The sequence below is a fragment of the Aegilops tauschii genome, chromosome 4 (genome assembly GCF_002575655.3).
Source record: "Aegilops tauschii subsp. strangulata cultivar AL8/78 chromosome 4, Aet v6.0, whole genome shotgun sequence".
Taxonomy (NCBI): domain Eukaryota; kingdom Viridiplantae; phylum Streptophyta; class Magnoliopsida; order Poales; family Poaceae; genus Aegilops; species Aegilops tauschii.
Window position 1 is genome coordinate 162,047,478 of NC_053038.3, and position 14,426 is coordinate 162,061,903.

At 51.7% G+C, this 14,426-nt stretch overlaps 1 long non-coding RNA gene across 3 annotated transcripts; it reads left to right on the forward strand.

The window, feature by feature from the left end:
• The first annotated feature begins 2,929 nt into the window (after nucleotides 1–2,929).
• LOC120962936 (uncharacterized) lies at nucleotides 2,930–5,938 on the forward strand. 3 transcript variants are annotated; one of them, XR_005754237.3, is made up of 3 exons: nucleotides 2,930–3,840; nucleotides 4,717–4,814; nucleotides 5,473–5,938. It is a non-coding gene; the product is annotated as an uncharacterized lncRNA (long non-coding RNA). The 3 variants fall into 3 exon arrangements; XR_005754239.3 differs by having other exon boundaries at nucleotides 2,930–3,515; nucleotides 3,631–3,840; nucleotides 4,717–5,938; XR_005754236.3 differs by having other exon boundaries at nucleotides 4,717–5,938.
• The last annotated feature ends 8,488 nt before the right edge of the window (nucleotides 5,939–14,426 follow it).

The following is a 14,426-nucleotide window of genomic DNA, read 5'->3' on the forward strand; positions in this document are numbered from 1 at the left end:
TGTTGCTTGTGCATTTCTCGTGATTGATTGTGGTTCCGTTGCTTGTGTTCTTGTCTTGGGTAGAGCCTGGAGATGAGTTCGTGAACGAGGAACCTGTTGAGTACGCTTATAAGGATCAAACTTTTGACAACTCTGAGAACCTTGCAGGCAAGATGACCACCCCTCGAAATCACTTATATCTTTGCTTTGCTAGTTGTTCGTTCTATTGCCATGCTGCGCTACCCATCACTTGCTATATCATGCCTCCCATATTGCCATGTCAGCCTTTAACCATCCTTTCCTAGCAAACCGTTGTTTGGCTAAGTTACCGCTTTTGCTCAGCCCTTCTTATAGCGTTGCTAGTTGCAGGTGAAGTTGAAGTCGGTTCCATGTTGGAACATGGATATGTTGGGATATCACAATATCTCTTATTTAATTAATGCATCTATATATTTTGGTAAAGGGTGGAAGGCTCGGCCTTATGCCTGGTGTTTTGTTCCACTCTTGCCGCCCTAGTTTCTTTCATACCGGTATTATGTTCCTTGAGTTTGCGTTCCTTACGCGGTTGGGTGATTTATGGGACCCCCTTGACAGTTCGCCTTGAATAAAACTCCTCCAGCAAGGCCCAACCTTGGTTTTACCATTTGCTACCTAAGCCTTTTCCCCGGGTTTTCGCGAGCCCGAGGGTCATCTTATTTTAACCCCCGGACAAGTGCTCGTTCGAGTGTTGGCCCAAACTGGGCGATGTCCGGCGCCCCCTGGGCAACCAGGGTCTATGCCAACCCGACGTCTTGCCCATCCGGTGTGCCCTGAGAATGAGATATGTGCAGCTCCTATCGGGATTTGTCGGCACATTCGGGTGGCTTTGCTGGTCTTGTTTTACCATTGTCGAAATGTCTTGTAGACCGGGATTCCGAGACTGATCGGGTCTTTCCGGGAGAAGGTTATCCTTCGTTGACCGTGAGAGCTTATGATGGGCTAAGTTGGGACACCCCTGCAGGGTATTATCTTTCGAAAGCCGTGCCCGCGGTTATGAGGCAGATGGGAATTTGTTAATGTCCGGTTGTAGAGAACTTGTCACTTGACCCAATTAAAATACATCAACTGCGTGTGTAGCCGTGATGGTCTCTTCTCGGCGGAGTCCGGGAAGTGAACACGGTTTGAGTTATGAATGACGTAAGTAGGAGTTCAGGATCACTTCTTGGTCATTGCTAGATGTCGACCGTTCCGTTGCTTCTCTTCTCGCTCTCTTTTGCGTATGTTAGCCACCATATATGCTTATTGCCGCTGCAGCTCCACCTCATTACACCATCCTTTCCTATAAGCTTAAATAGTCTTGATCTCGCGGGTGTGAGATTGCTGAGTCCTCGTGACTCACAGATTCTACCAAAACAGTTGCAGGTGCCGACGATGCCAGTGTAGATGATGGGATCGATCTCAAGTGGGAGTTCGATGAGGAACGTGGTCATTACTATGTGTCTTTTCCTGATGATCAGTAGTGGAGCCCAGTTGGGACGATCGGGGATCTAGCTTTTGGGGTTATCTTATTTTCATTTGGATCTTGACCGTAGTTGGTCTATGTCTGTATTTTGGATGATGTATGGATTATATTTATGTATTGTGTGAAGTGGCGATTGTAAGCCAACTCTTTATCCCATTCTTGTTCATTACATGGGATTGTGTGAAGATGACCCTTCTTTCGACAAAACCACTATGCGGTTATGCCTCTAAGTCGTGCCTCGACACGTGGGAGATATAGCCGCATCGTGGGCGTTACAGAGCGCTCCATATTTCCATTTACTGTAACGACGCCACGCGGTCTGGGCATTTTGAGCTTCAAATAAGCATAATGTAGGACTGCATTAAATTGGGCAAAAGCAGTTCGTCCAAGCAGGGCATGATAACCACTTGAAGGTGAAGATATCGAAGATTAATTCTTCGCTTCATATGTTCTCTGGAGAGCCGAATACTACTTCCAGTGTTAAGGAGCCCGTGCAGCGGGCCTCCACTATGGGTATCACACCTTTAAAGGTAGTCCTACTGGGCTTGTTTCTTCACGGGTCGATACTCATCTTACGGACAGTATCTTGATAAATCAAGTTGAGACTCCTGCCGCCGTCCATTAGGACTCGGGTGAGATGGTATCCGTCGATGATGGGATTGAGCACCAAGGCTGCCGAACCTCTGTGACGGATAGTGGTTGGGTGGTCCCTGCGATCAAAGGTGATCAGACAAGCCGACCATTGGTTGAATTTTGGGGCGACATACTCTACGGCGTAGACGTCCCTTAATGCGCGTTTGCGCTCCCTCTTGGGGATGTGAGTGACATATATCATGTTCACAGTTTTCACTCGGGGGGAAACTTCTTCTATCCCCCGGTGTTCGGAGGGCGGTCCTCATCATCGTCCTCGCTTTGTGGTCCTTTCTCTTTGTGTTCGGTATTTAACTTACCAGCCTGTTTAAAAACCCAGCAGTTTCTGTTGGTGTGATTGGCAGGCTTGTCGGGGGTGCCATGATTCTGGTAGGGCCTATCTAGTATTTTGTCCAAATTGGATGGACCGTCTCTATTTCCTTTGAATGGCTTCTTCCGTTGACTGGGTTTTGAGCCACTGAATCCGGCATTAACTGATGTATCCTCTGTTTCTTCATTGTTGTTCCAAAGCTTGTTTTTGCTGCGTCGTGGCCTTCCGTTGCCATCCCGGGCCTCAGAGGTGTCGGGGTCGCCATTAGTATTGCTTCTACGAGCCAACCAGCTATCTTCGCCTGCACAGAAGCGGGTCATGAGTGTAGTAAGAGCTGACATAGTCTTCGGCTTTTCCTGACCGAGGTGTTGGGAAAGCCATTCGTCACGGACGATGTGCTTAAATGCCGCTACAATACAACAACAACCCCCTATAACAACAAATAGCTTGCAACGAAAAATAAGATCTTTTGCAAATAGCCCCACGTATCCCACCTCTACCACGTTTTTTTATTTGACCTCTCCCACGTCTTCAGAGAAGAGTCTCCCTTGATCTCTAGTCTTCTCCCGCCCGTAACAAAATCTTCCCAAAATTTCTACCGTGAGAAACCCTAAAGCAATCCCTCACTCCATATTCCATAAGAGGTGGCAGCGCCTTCCCCTCCGAGGCTCCGAATCTCCACCTAGCTCTGCATCTCTGCTTCCATATTTTCTTGCGCCGCCCCTTTTCAGATCTATTTGGTGTCCATCATCCTTCTCAGTTCTCACCATACCAATCCATCTGGTTGCCCCTCGTCGGATTGGAATTTGGATCTTGTGTCAGTAGTGCAGGGGAGGGATTAGCGGATCCTCGATGGACAGCCGACGAGATCCACATGAGCATCCTCTGCACCTGCCCCTTCCACACGGAGATCATCTTCAGGCATGGAAAATACATACACATCGGAGGATTCAGAAGTACAAACATGTGCTACTTGCTAATAACTTCAGTTCCTTCATTACTATTGATTTCATTGGAAGTCTTTCCCATCCCACATGTGTTTCCAAGGATCTTCTAAGGCCATGAGGCCTATGGGTAAGTTCCTTAGGTTCTGCTGCCGATGAGTACGTGAAGGCAGAAGGGTACAACGATGAAGGTAAGAGATTTAACGAACACACATAGTCTGTCAATTTGGCTGTGGTGCGTGTAGGGTGGTGAAGAGCTTGCCGGAGTATACAGAGGGGTTCATGGTTGGGGGACACACTAGCGCCCAAGTCCATCGGTAGTGCGACTCGTGCAACAGTAGAGTGTTGGAGTGGAACAATGCCTGCTCTGTGCTGCCATTGCTCGTCGGCTCCAGGATGCTCCGCGACCGCACTACCCAGTTCAGGGACAGCCAAGGGGCGCTGCTCCTCGTCGTGTATGTGTCTCTCTACGTGATTGTGTTTCTTATATTTCTATTGATTTATGTATATTTTTCAGCAAAACTTAGCCATATTCCCTACACTATGCTGACGATGCAGATGTTAGAAATACTACTAGGTGTAGTTCAGGTATTAGTTTTGTACTGATATATAGTTGTTTAACCAGGGAGGAACAATTATTAGATACCTTTACAAGTACTAGAAGAATCAAGATGACAAACCACCCGGATGTTCCCTTTCTTACATCTCCCATCTCATTTAGAAATATACTAGAAACTGACTATAGAATCTTCAACTTTGGAGTAAGCATGGAAACGACACCAATTACTATTGAAATAGTAGCTTGCCAATTACTCCCTCTGTTCCTAAACATAAGTCTTTGTAGAGATTTCACTATGGACTACATACGGAGCAAAATGAGTGAATCTACACTTTAAAATGCATCTACATACATCCGTATGTGGTCCATGCTGAAATCTCTACAAAGACTTATATTTAAGAACGGAGGGAGTACAACCGTAATCATAAAGTTAAATACTGAGCCATCTCCCCTTAGGAAAGCTTTTTGTTTATCATATATATTGGTAATACCAACGTGCATCAAATTCTCTGTATTCCAGATTAAGAAAGTTCATACTCAGGAAACCATTTAGGCTGCAGACCTTTGTTTTAGTAATGATGTTCTGATGACCGGCAGCTGATCTACTACATGATTGTAACTGCAGAATTTAATATTTAGTTCTCGGATCCACCAAGAGTATTGGCTTATAGATGGGACAATTTGTCTAGAGTATTTTTTATCTTAGTATATGTATATTTGAAATATTGGTTACTGGTCTGCTAAGTTACCAATCCATATTTTGAATATGCAGGTTACAAAAAAATTGATTTGTTCCAGACTTCCAGGTCAATGTTATTGGCACTGAACCTAGCTAACTACTAGTATGTAGCAAGCTAGTTTTGCTATGAGGTAATTCGTAATTGTTAGCTCTATATTGCATCAACGATTCTTCCATGGTTCAAAGGAAATCGGATTATTAATAGCTCAATATTGCAAATTCTTTTTTTATCCTTATTTGTACAAGAGAACACTTCTGGGGGTACCCTAACTTTTTTATCTGTGGACAACATAATGATAGCTAAGCTGCACTCTTGTAAAAGTATAAGATGGTAAGATTTTTAGCGTATGAACATGTAATATATTTTGCTCTAGCTTTTGAAATTCTTCCTTTTTTGACTTTCTCGTATGATAATATACTACAACTTAAACTTATGATATTTAGTGACAGACTAACATAATGTGCGCACACATTTCCCATACAGTTTCACAAAATATTTTGACCCTACTATTTCTTTTTTGTATATCTTCCTGTTACTACTGCTAAATGTACAATTTATACATCCATCATCCTTTCTTGTCTATTGTTTCCGAATATATAGTGTATCTAAAAATGGATAAGAGTTACTGCATCATTAATTCTTAAATTTTTTAATGCCAATTATTTTTCTCCTTAATGGTTCTTGTGTTTGCAACTCAGCAAATAATATAGCTGTATATTTTAATAGGCTATAAATGTGTGTAATGATCAATCTATCTTCTTGGTTTATGTTAGTTTTTCTTTTTGCAGTAATAACACAATGCACATAGTATTCCGTCATCCATTCAATATACAAGGTGGAAAAATGATGATGGTTTAGAACATGCCGCTCACTAGATGTAGCGGGATTACTTATGCATGGCCTTCACCTTTGTATGTTGCTCCTCCAAATTTTACTGCTGTAGCAATTTGATTATTTGTAATTTAAGTTATTTATCTCATTTCTTTGATGTTGTAGATAAACTGATATGCAGGGCTCAGATGTTGATTGCAAGGTCGAGAATGAAGCTGCTACTAGATAGTTCCACATAATGTTTTAGATGTTTTTTGCCAGATCAATGCTTCAAACAGTATATATTAAATAGAATAAGTAAGATGTTGATTGCAAGGTCAAGAACTGGCTGTTGCTACTAGATAGCTCCACATCTTGTAATCTTTGTCTCATGTTCTTTGTAATGCAACAATCAATTTAATAAATGAGCCTTTCTGTTTGTTATATTGTGGTTCTCTATATGACTATACGAAATACCATTAATTTTTCATGCTATGAAGGATTGCTTCTAGGCATTGTAATCGCCGTGTATGTCCATTTGAAATCATTTTGTGCAGGGTTGCTACCAACGCATATGAAGTGTTGTTACGCTCTAACTTTATACGTTGCAATTTTGCAACACTTATTCAGGTCGTTTACCAACGCATGTATATACGTTGTTGTAGACCTTTGCGACGCCACCAACGGCAACGCATAATAATCCGTTGGTATATACATTAGCAACGCTTATATGGGCCTACGACAACACATTGATGCGTTGCTAAAGGGGGGTTCTTCTTGTAGTGCTAAGGCTTCGGTGTTCGGATAGTCAATGATTTGGTTCTTTTTAGTTAAGAACCGGTTCCAAAGTTTGCGGGCTGACTCTCCGGGTTGCTGGACTATGTGACTCGGGTCATCAGCATCCGGTGGCCGGACATAAGTGCCATGAAAGTTGTCCCGAAAAGCCCTCTAGTTCTTCCCAACTTCCAATGGAGTTCTCTGGGAGGCTGTTCAACCAGTGCCGTGTTGGTCCTTTTAGCTTTAGAGGGAAGTATTTAATGGCGTGGAGATCATCTCCGCGGGCCATGTGAATGTGGAGAAGAAAATCTTCAATCCATACAGTAGGATCTGTTGTGCTCGATGTTTAAGGGTCTAAACCCTTTCGGAATCTGGTGTTGCATTACCTCGTCGTTAAAGCACATGGGGTGTGCGGCACCTCTATACCGGGCGACATCATGACGGAGTTTGGATGACATATGAGTTCGGTGTTGATCCCGGACTTGATTGTGTTTCTCGCGCCAGGCTTGATGGCCGTCGTCTTGTGTTGGGGCACGTCCTCTTGATCGGTAGATTGATCTGGTCTGGTTGGCTCTGTTAGTCAAGTCCTGACGTAGTCATGCGTGTAGCCCAGAGCCGCTGTCTCTCTGCCTCTAAGGCGAGTGGGCACAGGATGGTATTCAGCATAATTGGCCATTTTATCCCATCCACGTGGTGGTCGGTCCGATTGATCAGCATGATTGTATTTTGACGGTATTGGCTCAAGTGCCTCATCATCGAATTGCGGCACCAACCTGCGTTTGGGGTAACTTTTTGTTTGGCGCTCAAAGCCATATCCTTCTTCAGCAGCCAGGACCTGGGTCCATCTATCGTTGAGTGTATCCTATTCGGCTTGGAGCTGCTGCTGTTTATTTTTTAGGCTCCGTGCGGTGGCGATGAGCTGTCGCTTGAAGCATTCTTGCTCAAGGGGTTCGTCTGGGATGATGAACTCTTCGTTACCGAGGCTAACATCCTCTTCGGAGATAGGTAAGTACTTGCTATCTTCCGAATCCTCGTTATCGGCGAGTTCTTCACGGTTGACTTGACCCTCTTCCATCTTGTCCTACTCGAACGCAGGCTCCACAGGGTGGTCGGAGCCTTCGGCGTTGTCCAGAGTGTTATTGTCTCCGATGCCGGTGTTACTTTTCCTTCCCCGACGCGATCGTGAGCGGCGCCGCTGACGTCGGCGCTTTGGCGGAACATCGACGGGCTTATCCTCATCTGGATCTTGAGTGCCATCGTCGTCCTTCTTCTCAGGTGTGTCCACCATGTATACATCGTAAGTAGAAGTGGCTGTCCACCACCCTGTGATGGGCGGGTTTCGACCTAGTTCGGCCTCAGCATCGTCGTCCATGCCATCGATGTCTTCGGAGGCATAGTCTAGCATGTCGGTTAAGTCCTCAGCAGTGGCTATTAAGTGGGTGGTGGGTGGGACGTAAAATTCCCTGCTCTCAGCCCCTAGTTTAGGATGGGCATAGTTCGGAGGTGATACTCCCGTGATGGCAATGGATTGTATTAAGTCCAGAGCTTCGTCTAAGAGCGAAAGCTGGACAGGGGTCAGAGGATCTACGGAGCTAGGCTCGGAGATGGCCACTTGATCGAGCCCGGTGGCTGCAGACCTTAAGAGTTTGGAGTTGACCTCCAGAGGCAAGTACAGCTTCTCGATGACAGGGAGAGTCCCGTTTGACTCCAGGTCTGCCAACGGTGCGGTCGCATCTGTTTCTCCGGCAAGAAGCTCTGTAGTGGGAAAATCAGGTGGGGTTTATCCTCCCATCTTCGGACGAAATGGTCTGCCTCAGATCTAAGGCCGAGGTGGGCATGAGCGTCGACCCCTAGACAGAATCTGATGGTGGTTCCGAAGAGCTTCCTTGGTATGGCTGGGGAGTGGCAATCGAGGCCATGAACCTTCAAAGATTAGGTCTCCTCGGATATCGGCGATGTAATTCAAGCTTCCAAAACTGATCTGGTGACCATGGGCATAATTGTCGATCTGGGTAATCGGTCGAGTTGGCACGTAGCACGAAGCCACCAAACACAAAGAGTTGGCCAGGGAGAAAGGTCTCCCTGGAAACAGCATCGTTGTTGATGACGAGGCGAGCCATCGATCCTTCTATCGACAACACAATGGAACTCTCAATGAAAGCACCAATGTCGGTGTCAAAACCGGCAGATCTCGGGTAGGGGGTCCCGAACTATGTGTCTGAGGATTAATGGTAACAAAGGACGATGGGGACACGATGTTACCCAGGTTCGGGCCCTCTTACAAGAGGTAAAACCCTACGTCCTGCTTGATTATATTCGATGAGTATAGGGGTTACAAGAGTTGATCTAACTCGAGATCTTAATGGATAAACCCTAGCTGTCTAGCCTATGAGAATTCGGATGGCCTCTATGGACTAACCCCTCGGGTTTGCATACACACCGGAGGGGCTAGGGTTGTACAAAGTCGGTTTATAGAGAAAGGAAACAACATATCCGTACACCAAACTTACCGCCCATGCATATAGGAGTCCTATCGGGACACGGGGCATAGTCTTTTGTTTTTATGTTCATGGCCCATTAGTCTGGCCCATATCGAATAGACCGGACACCCGAGGACCCGCTAATCCAGGACTCCCTCACCTGCTGGGGGTCTGAGGGCTCCGGAGCCCCCTGCCGTCCTTGCTGCTGCTGCTTCGCTGGCCCAGGCGCCGGTGCCGCCTCCTCCCCAAGCTATCATGCCGGCGGGCCATGGTTCTTCTGTCATGCCCGGCACTCTAGAGGAAGCCTTCTTCGTGCTGAACCGGCTCTGGGCTGATCTTCGGGGCACCGACCGATGCATGGTGACGGGGCGTCTGGAGCTGGTCTCGGGGGGTCTCTAGGCCGACTCGTCCATCTGGGCGGCCTGGGGCCAGGCCAAGGCTGCCGCCGAGGGCAGGAAGTTGGGTGGCGTGGACGCAGCTGCTCACAACACAGCGTTAACCGATGCAGTGGCTGCCGAGAAGCGCTGTCGCACAGGAGAAGCCGAGCAAGAGGCCCTCCGCGACGAGCAGGCCGCCCGCACCCATCAGCTCGAGGAGCATGAGGAGAAGCTGAAAGCCCAGCAGGCTGCGCTCACCGACCGCGACGCCGAGCTGGAGCAGGTAGCCCAGGAACGAGCCATGGAGCGCGGCCGCCTGGAGAAGCTGAAGGAGGAGGAGGCGGCAGCTCAGGCGGCCCAGGCGGCCCACGACAAGCTCTTCTCCGAGGACGAAGCTTGGCCGGAGACCTGGGAGAAGCTCCTTGCCGCGGCTGAGAAGGTGGCCGCCGAGGGGAGTGATGCCTTCGTCTCTCTCGAGCTGAGGTCCCGCAAGGCACTGCAGGACCTTTATGGGGAAGGTACAAGAAGCTGCTGGTGACTCCGGAGGAAGGCCCCGCTGGGCTGCTCCCCAAGCTTGCCGCGGCGCTCGAGGGCATCGTCATTGGAGTGGGCCCCATGGTGGAGGGAGAGGTCCGCGCGCTTTTTACCTCGGCCGCGACACGCATCTTCAGCCACATCCATCTTCAGGACCCCACTTCGACCTTGGTGCGTGGCTCGAACCTGTGGATCCTGAGCTCCACGATGCTGCCACCAAGGTTGTGAAGGAACAGGTGGAGGCCCTACTGCAAAAGTTCCTCTGCGTTGACCCTGCTATCGTGGCTGATGGGAAGGATGGCGGCGACGTTGTTGATGGCAGGCCTCCCCAGGCGGGCGACGGTGGTGTCCAACACTGGGGAGGGGGCTTAAAGGCGGTGCTTCTCCCTGTTTTAATCCTACAACATTTATCGGGCCTCGTGGAGGCGTAAGAACTTATGCTTTGAACTTTTAAGAGATAGTATGTTTTGTAATAATTTGCTAGGGTTCCGCGGTTTCCTTTCTGTTTGCTTTAGTGTTCTGCGTGGGCAGGGCCCGGCCCCGCGCACACCTCAGCCACCATTGGGTCATCCGGATCACTAGGACTAGACCAAGGGGTGAGGGGCTACGTGACCGTTAGGCTCCTGAGTTGCGATGCTCAGGAGTCCCCCTTGACGTACGACCAGCCCTCGGGAAGGAGATGCGGGTGTAAGTTTTAGCGCTCTGCGTCTGCAGGGCCCAACCCCGCGCATACCCCAGCCGCCATTGGGGCATCCGGATCACTAGGATGAGACTAAGGGGTGAGGGGCAACGTGACCAGTTAGGCCCTTGGGTCGCGATGCCCGGGGGTCCCCCTTGACGTACGGACAAACCTTCATACCTTTCCTCGCCGAGCATTCGCTCGGGAGGGACGCGGGAAGACCAGGTCCAAGGACCTGGTGAGGTGGCGTATGCCAGGTGTGGCCTGAGCGTAGCCCCCGTGCCCAGCCCCCTCGCATGGCCTTCCCCAGGGAGGAGCGTTCCGGTGAGGCTGAGGGTCGAGCCTAGTGGATCTCCTGTTGCAGCCGCTAGGTTGCCCTCAAATGTTTATTCACCAGCACAGAGCATGGTGCTTCCGCTCTTGCATAGGAATAGCCGCCCCTCGACCATGTCGTCCGCCAGCACGGAGCATGGGGCTTCCACTGGTACGTGGGTGGGAGCTCCCTCTGAGGGGAGACTCCAGGGCATGCACAGCCCCGCCCTGACACGTGGCTTGCACGACAGGGCTGGAGGAGGTGTGTATGGGCACTCGTGAGCCAGCGCGGGACTCACGAGGCCCTACCTCAAGGTGGGTTGCGCCTGAATTTGATTCTGGACACTTGTGATGGACCTGCAAGATGGTTAGGCAGCCTGCGCCGAGTGAATCTCCTGAGGTTATCGCATGAGAAGGCCAAACACCAACGACCCTAGGAGGTGACGCGAACAGGACCGGCCGCCAGACAAAGCTCAGCCGTTGGGTTTGTCAACGCTGCAGGGACGGACCCGAGCATAGACGCCGTGCCTAGTCTTCTCATGCAAAGATCCTGAAGAAAGATAGCCGGCGCGCGGCTCGCATTGTGGCGAGGACCGGCTCGCGCGCCGTAACTTATCCACCCCCGATTAGCTCATGCGAGAACAAGGCACCAAGGACCATGGGAGGTGACGTTCACGGGAGCTGGCCTGCGAGCCAAAGCTCAACCACTTGGGTTTAGCGACGCTGCAGGGACGGACCCGAGCACAGATGTCGTACCAATCCTTAATCGTGAGGCGGTCGTGGGCGGGTTTGTAAGGGCACACGACGTTCATGGCGACGAAGCACCGAATAGACAGGTGATAATCATAAAGCAACTCATGGATAGGGTAAAGCCAGTTCTGATAGATGCAAAGAATGATACACGCCACAGGGACGGACCCACATGGCTTAGGGATAATGCAGCCCGAGGGGCGCCCCCCAACTGAACAAACCAAAAAGTGTCAACTGGCACCATTGCTGAAGAAGTGTTGAAGTAGTTGAAGACGCGTGCTGCAGAAGCTGCTCCTCACGAGTCGCCGAGGTCCTAAACCTCACGAGGCTCTAGAGGCCCGGGAGGCTCGCGAGGATCCGTCCCCACCTCCGATAGGATCGCTTGGTGCCTGGCCTCATGAGCCGCCAGGACGCCCCGCATGTGGCGCTGGTGCATGGCAGCCCTGTTCAGCAAACCGAAAGGCATGCGAACGTAGCTGTGAGGGGGGCCCTCCCACCGGCCTATGTGGGGCGGTCAGAAGAGCTCCTGAGACACGACTATGTTGAGCCCTGGTATGTTGACGCAGATGCGCATCTCGCTGCCCTCGTCAGGGGCAACAACTGCATTAGGGGTGTGCGACGGCGCTCGCCACGCATGGCTTGCACCTCCTGAAGCTCCTTGATCGCCTTGGTGATGAACTCCTGAGCACCTAGCGCCCTGGGCCCTCCTCGCAGAAGCGCGTCTTGAAGCACGCCTCCACATGGTGCCCGAGCGCATCCCTCGTGATGTTGGCCAGGTTGGATGTCGGGGCTGTCGTGCGACATATGCCAAGGGATGGCTTATCATGGAGGGGCCTAATAATACATCGCCGGTACCAGGAAATGGGATAAGGCGCAAACATGCCCGCTGGTGAATCTTACCCAGGTTCGGGGCTCTCGTAGGAGATAACACCCCTACTCCTGCTCTGCGGGGTCTCCACATGATCACTCAAGAAACAATGGTGGCTACAAGCTTTCTCCTCGAGCTGTTTCTCTAGAGGGGGAAGAAGAACATGGCTAGCCCTACCTTCCTCTCTCTATGTGTATGTGTGGGTGGACTAAGGTCTGAACCCTTCGCATGGGTGCCCTGGGGGTTTATATAGGTCTACCCCCAGGGGTACAAAGGTAATCTGGCCGGGAGTAGGACCAAGCTGTCAGTGTCTGTGGTGGCCGGCTTCTCCGCCGGCCGCTGGGGCCCGCCGCCTGGTGGGCCCTGCTGGCTGTCTCGTACTTGGCCGACAGGCCACGCCCGCCGCTGGCGGGTCCTGTCGGCTGCCTAGTACTATGGTGATGCCACTGATTAGGTGTGCTTTGTCGGGGGAGGCGTGGCTACAGTACCACCGCCTGGCGGGCATTCACTGTAGCCACTCCCCGTCTCTTCTAACCAATGGCGCACAGACTTTGAGGGAGGGGGAGGGCTGCCTGCTGGGAGTCGGCTCCCTCTTACGCCGACTGGTCAGGGCCCGCCGGCGGCAGGCCATACCGACAGTCCGTAGTGGGGGCATGGCCTCCCCCGTTAAGGGTGATGTCATGGGCTGCGTGGCAATAGTGCTCCGTCGGGCGGGGGTTGTCCGCCCAGTACGCCGCACTGTGGCCACGCTCTGCCCTGGATTCGGGGGTGGCAGGCTGCACTGTAGCCATGCGCTGTCTCATCGTCATAATGTGGTGCAAACTTCAAGGGTGCTGAGGGGCCTCCTGCTAGGAGCCGGCCTCTCTGGAGGCCGCCTACTAGGATTCGGCCCGCTCGACGATCGTCTGCTGTGCTTTGCCACCTCCTGGCAGCTGGCCATTGGGACCAGCCGGCCCCAAGAAGGCGGCCTTCGGTCTTTGATTCTTGAGGGGCGCAGCCGGCCCTGATGTCTTGAAATACCATGGAAGGCTGATGAGGCTACCCGTGGACATTTACACCGACAGTAGTCCCTGAACCTGGTGGGGCGCCGTGGCTGAAAGAGGCGAGGGGCCTCAGCAGCTTCCTACTCTGAGTGGTTCATTGATCTTGCTTTGTCCTTCTTTCGGAGTGCTGACTGTCAGGAGTCGGACGTGACCAGGCAGGCCGCCTGGTGGTTTTTGAAACGTCTCGGCGGGAGCTGGCTGGCGCGCCAGTCTTGCCGTCAGTTGTCCGCATGCCACGTGGGGCCAGCCGGCTGGGCCACCTACCAACCAACGCGCGTGACGGGACATAGCCAAGGCCAGGGCCCACCACTACCGGGCCTCGGCACACACGCGGATCCGCTGCGGCCGAGGCGAGCGGTTGGGATTCTGTGGCGCAATTACTTCATGCCTTACCGCGCGGTAAATGCAGGGTCGTGGGGTCGTGGGCACAGTTAATCCCACGATCCCCATGCTCCGTCCCCTCGGCTTTGCAGCCAGGGGCTATAAGGAGGGGAGGAGGGGAGCGGCACTAGCACGCGCGCCCTCCCCTCCCTTCGCCATTTTCTTCCTCTTCTTCTTCTCCGTCACCGCCACACTCCCGCATCGTGCCGAAGTGCTGTCGCGGCCCGTCGTCACCGAGCCCGTCCTCTCCGCCGCGCCGTTGCCTCGTCGTGGGCTTGCGCACTCATCGCCGCGCCACGCCTCCGTCGAATTCGGGTTTCCATGCCGCGCGAGCGTGCCGGTGACTGGGATGGTTCGAATGTCCTTGAAGACCACATCACCTTCCTCCGCAACACGCGGCGGCTGCCCGACGAGGGCTATGTCCAGGTGCGCGTTCCGCCCGCGAAGGAGATTTCGCCGGCGCGGGAGGAAGGTGAATGCGTCATCTTTCGGTCGCACTTCCTTCGCAGCTTCGGCCTGCCGGCAAGCGGCTTTCTCCGTTCCTTTCTTTAGTTCAACTGACTCCAGCCGCACCACCTCACACCGAACACGGTGGTGCTGCTGTCGGCCTTCGTCACGCTCTGCGAAGGCTACTTCGGTGTTCTCCCCACCCTCGACCTCTGGGGGGAATTCTTCTACACTAAACTCGGCACCTCCGCCAAGAACGAGGCGGCTCAGTGCGGAGCCTTCAT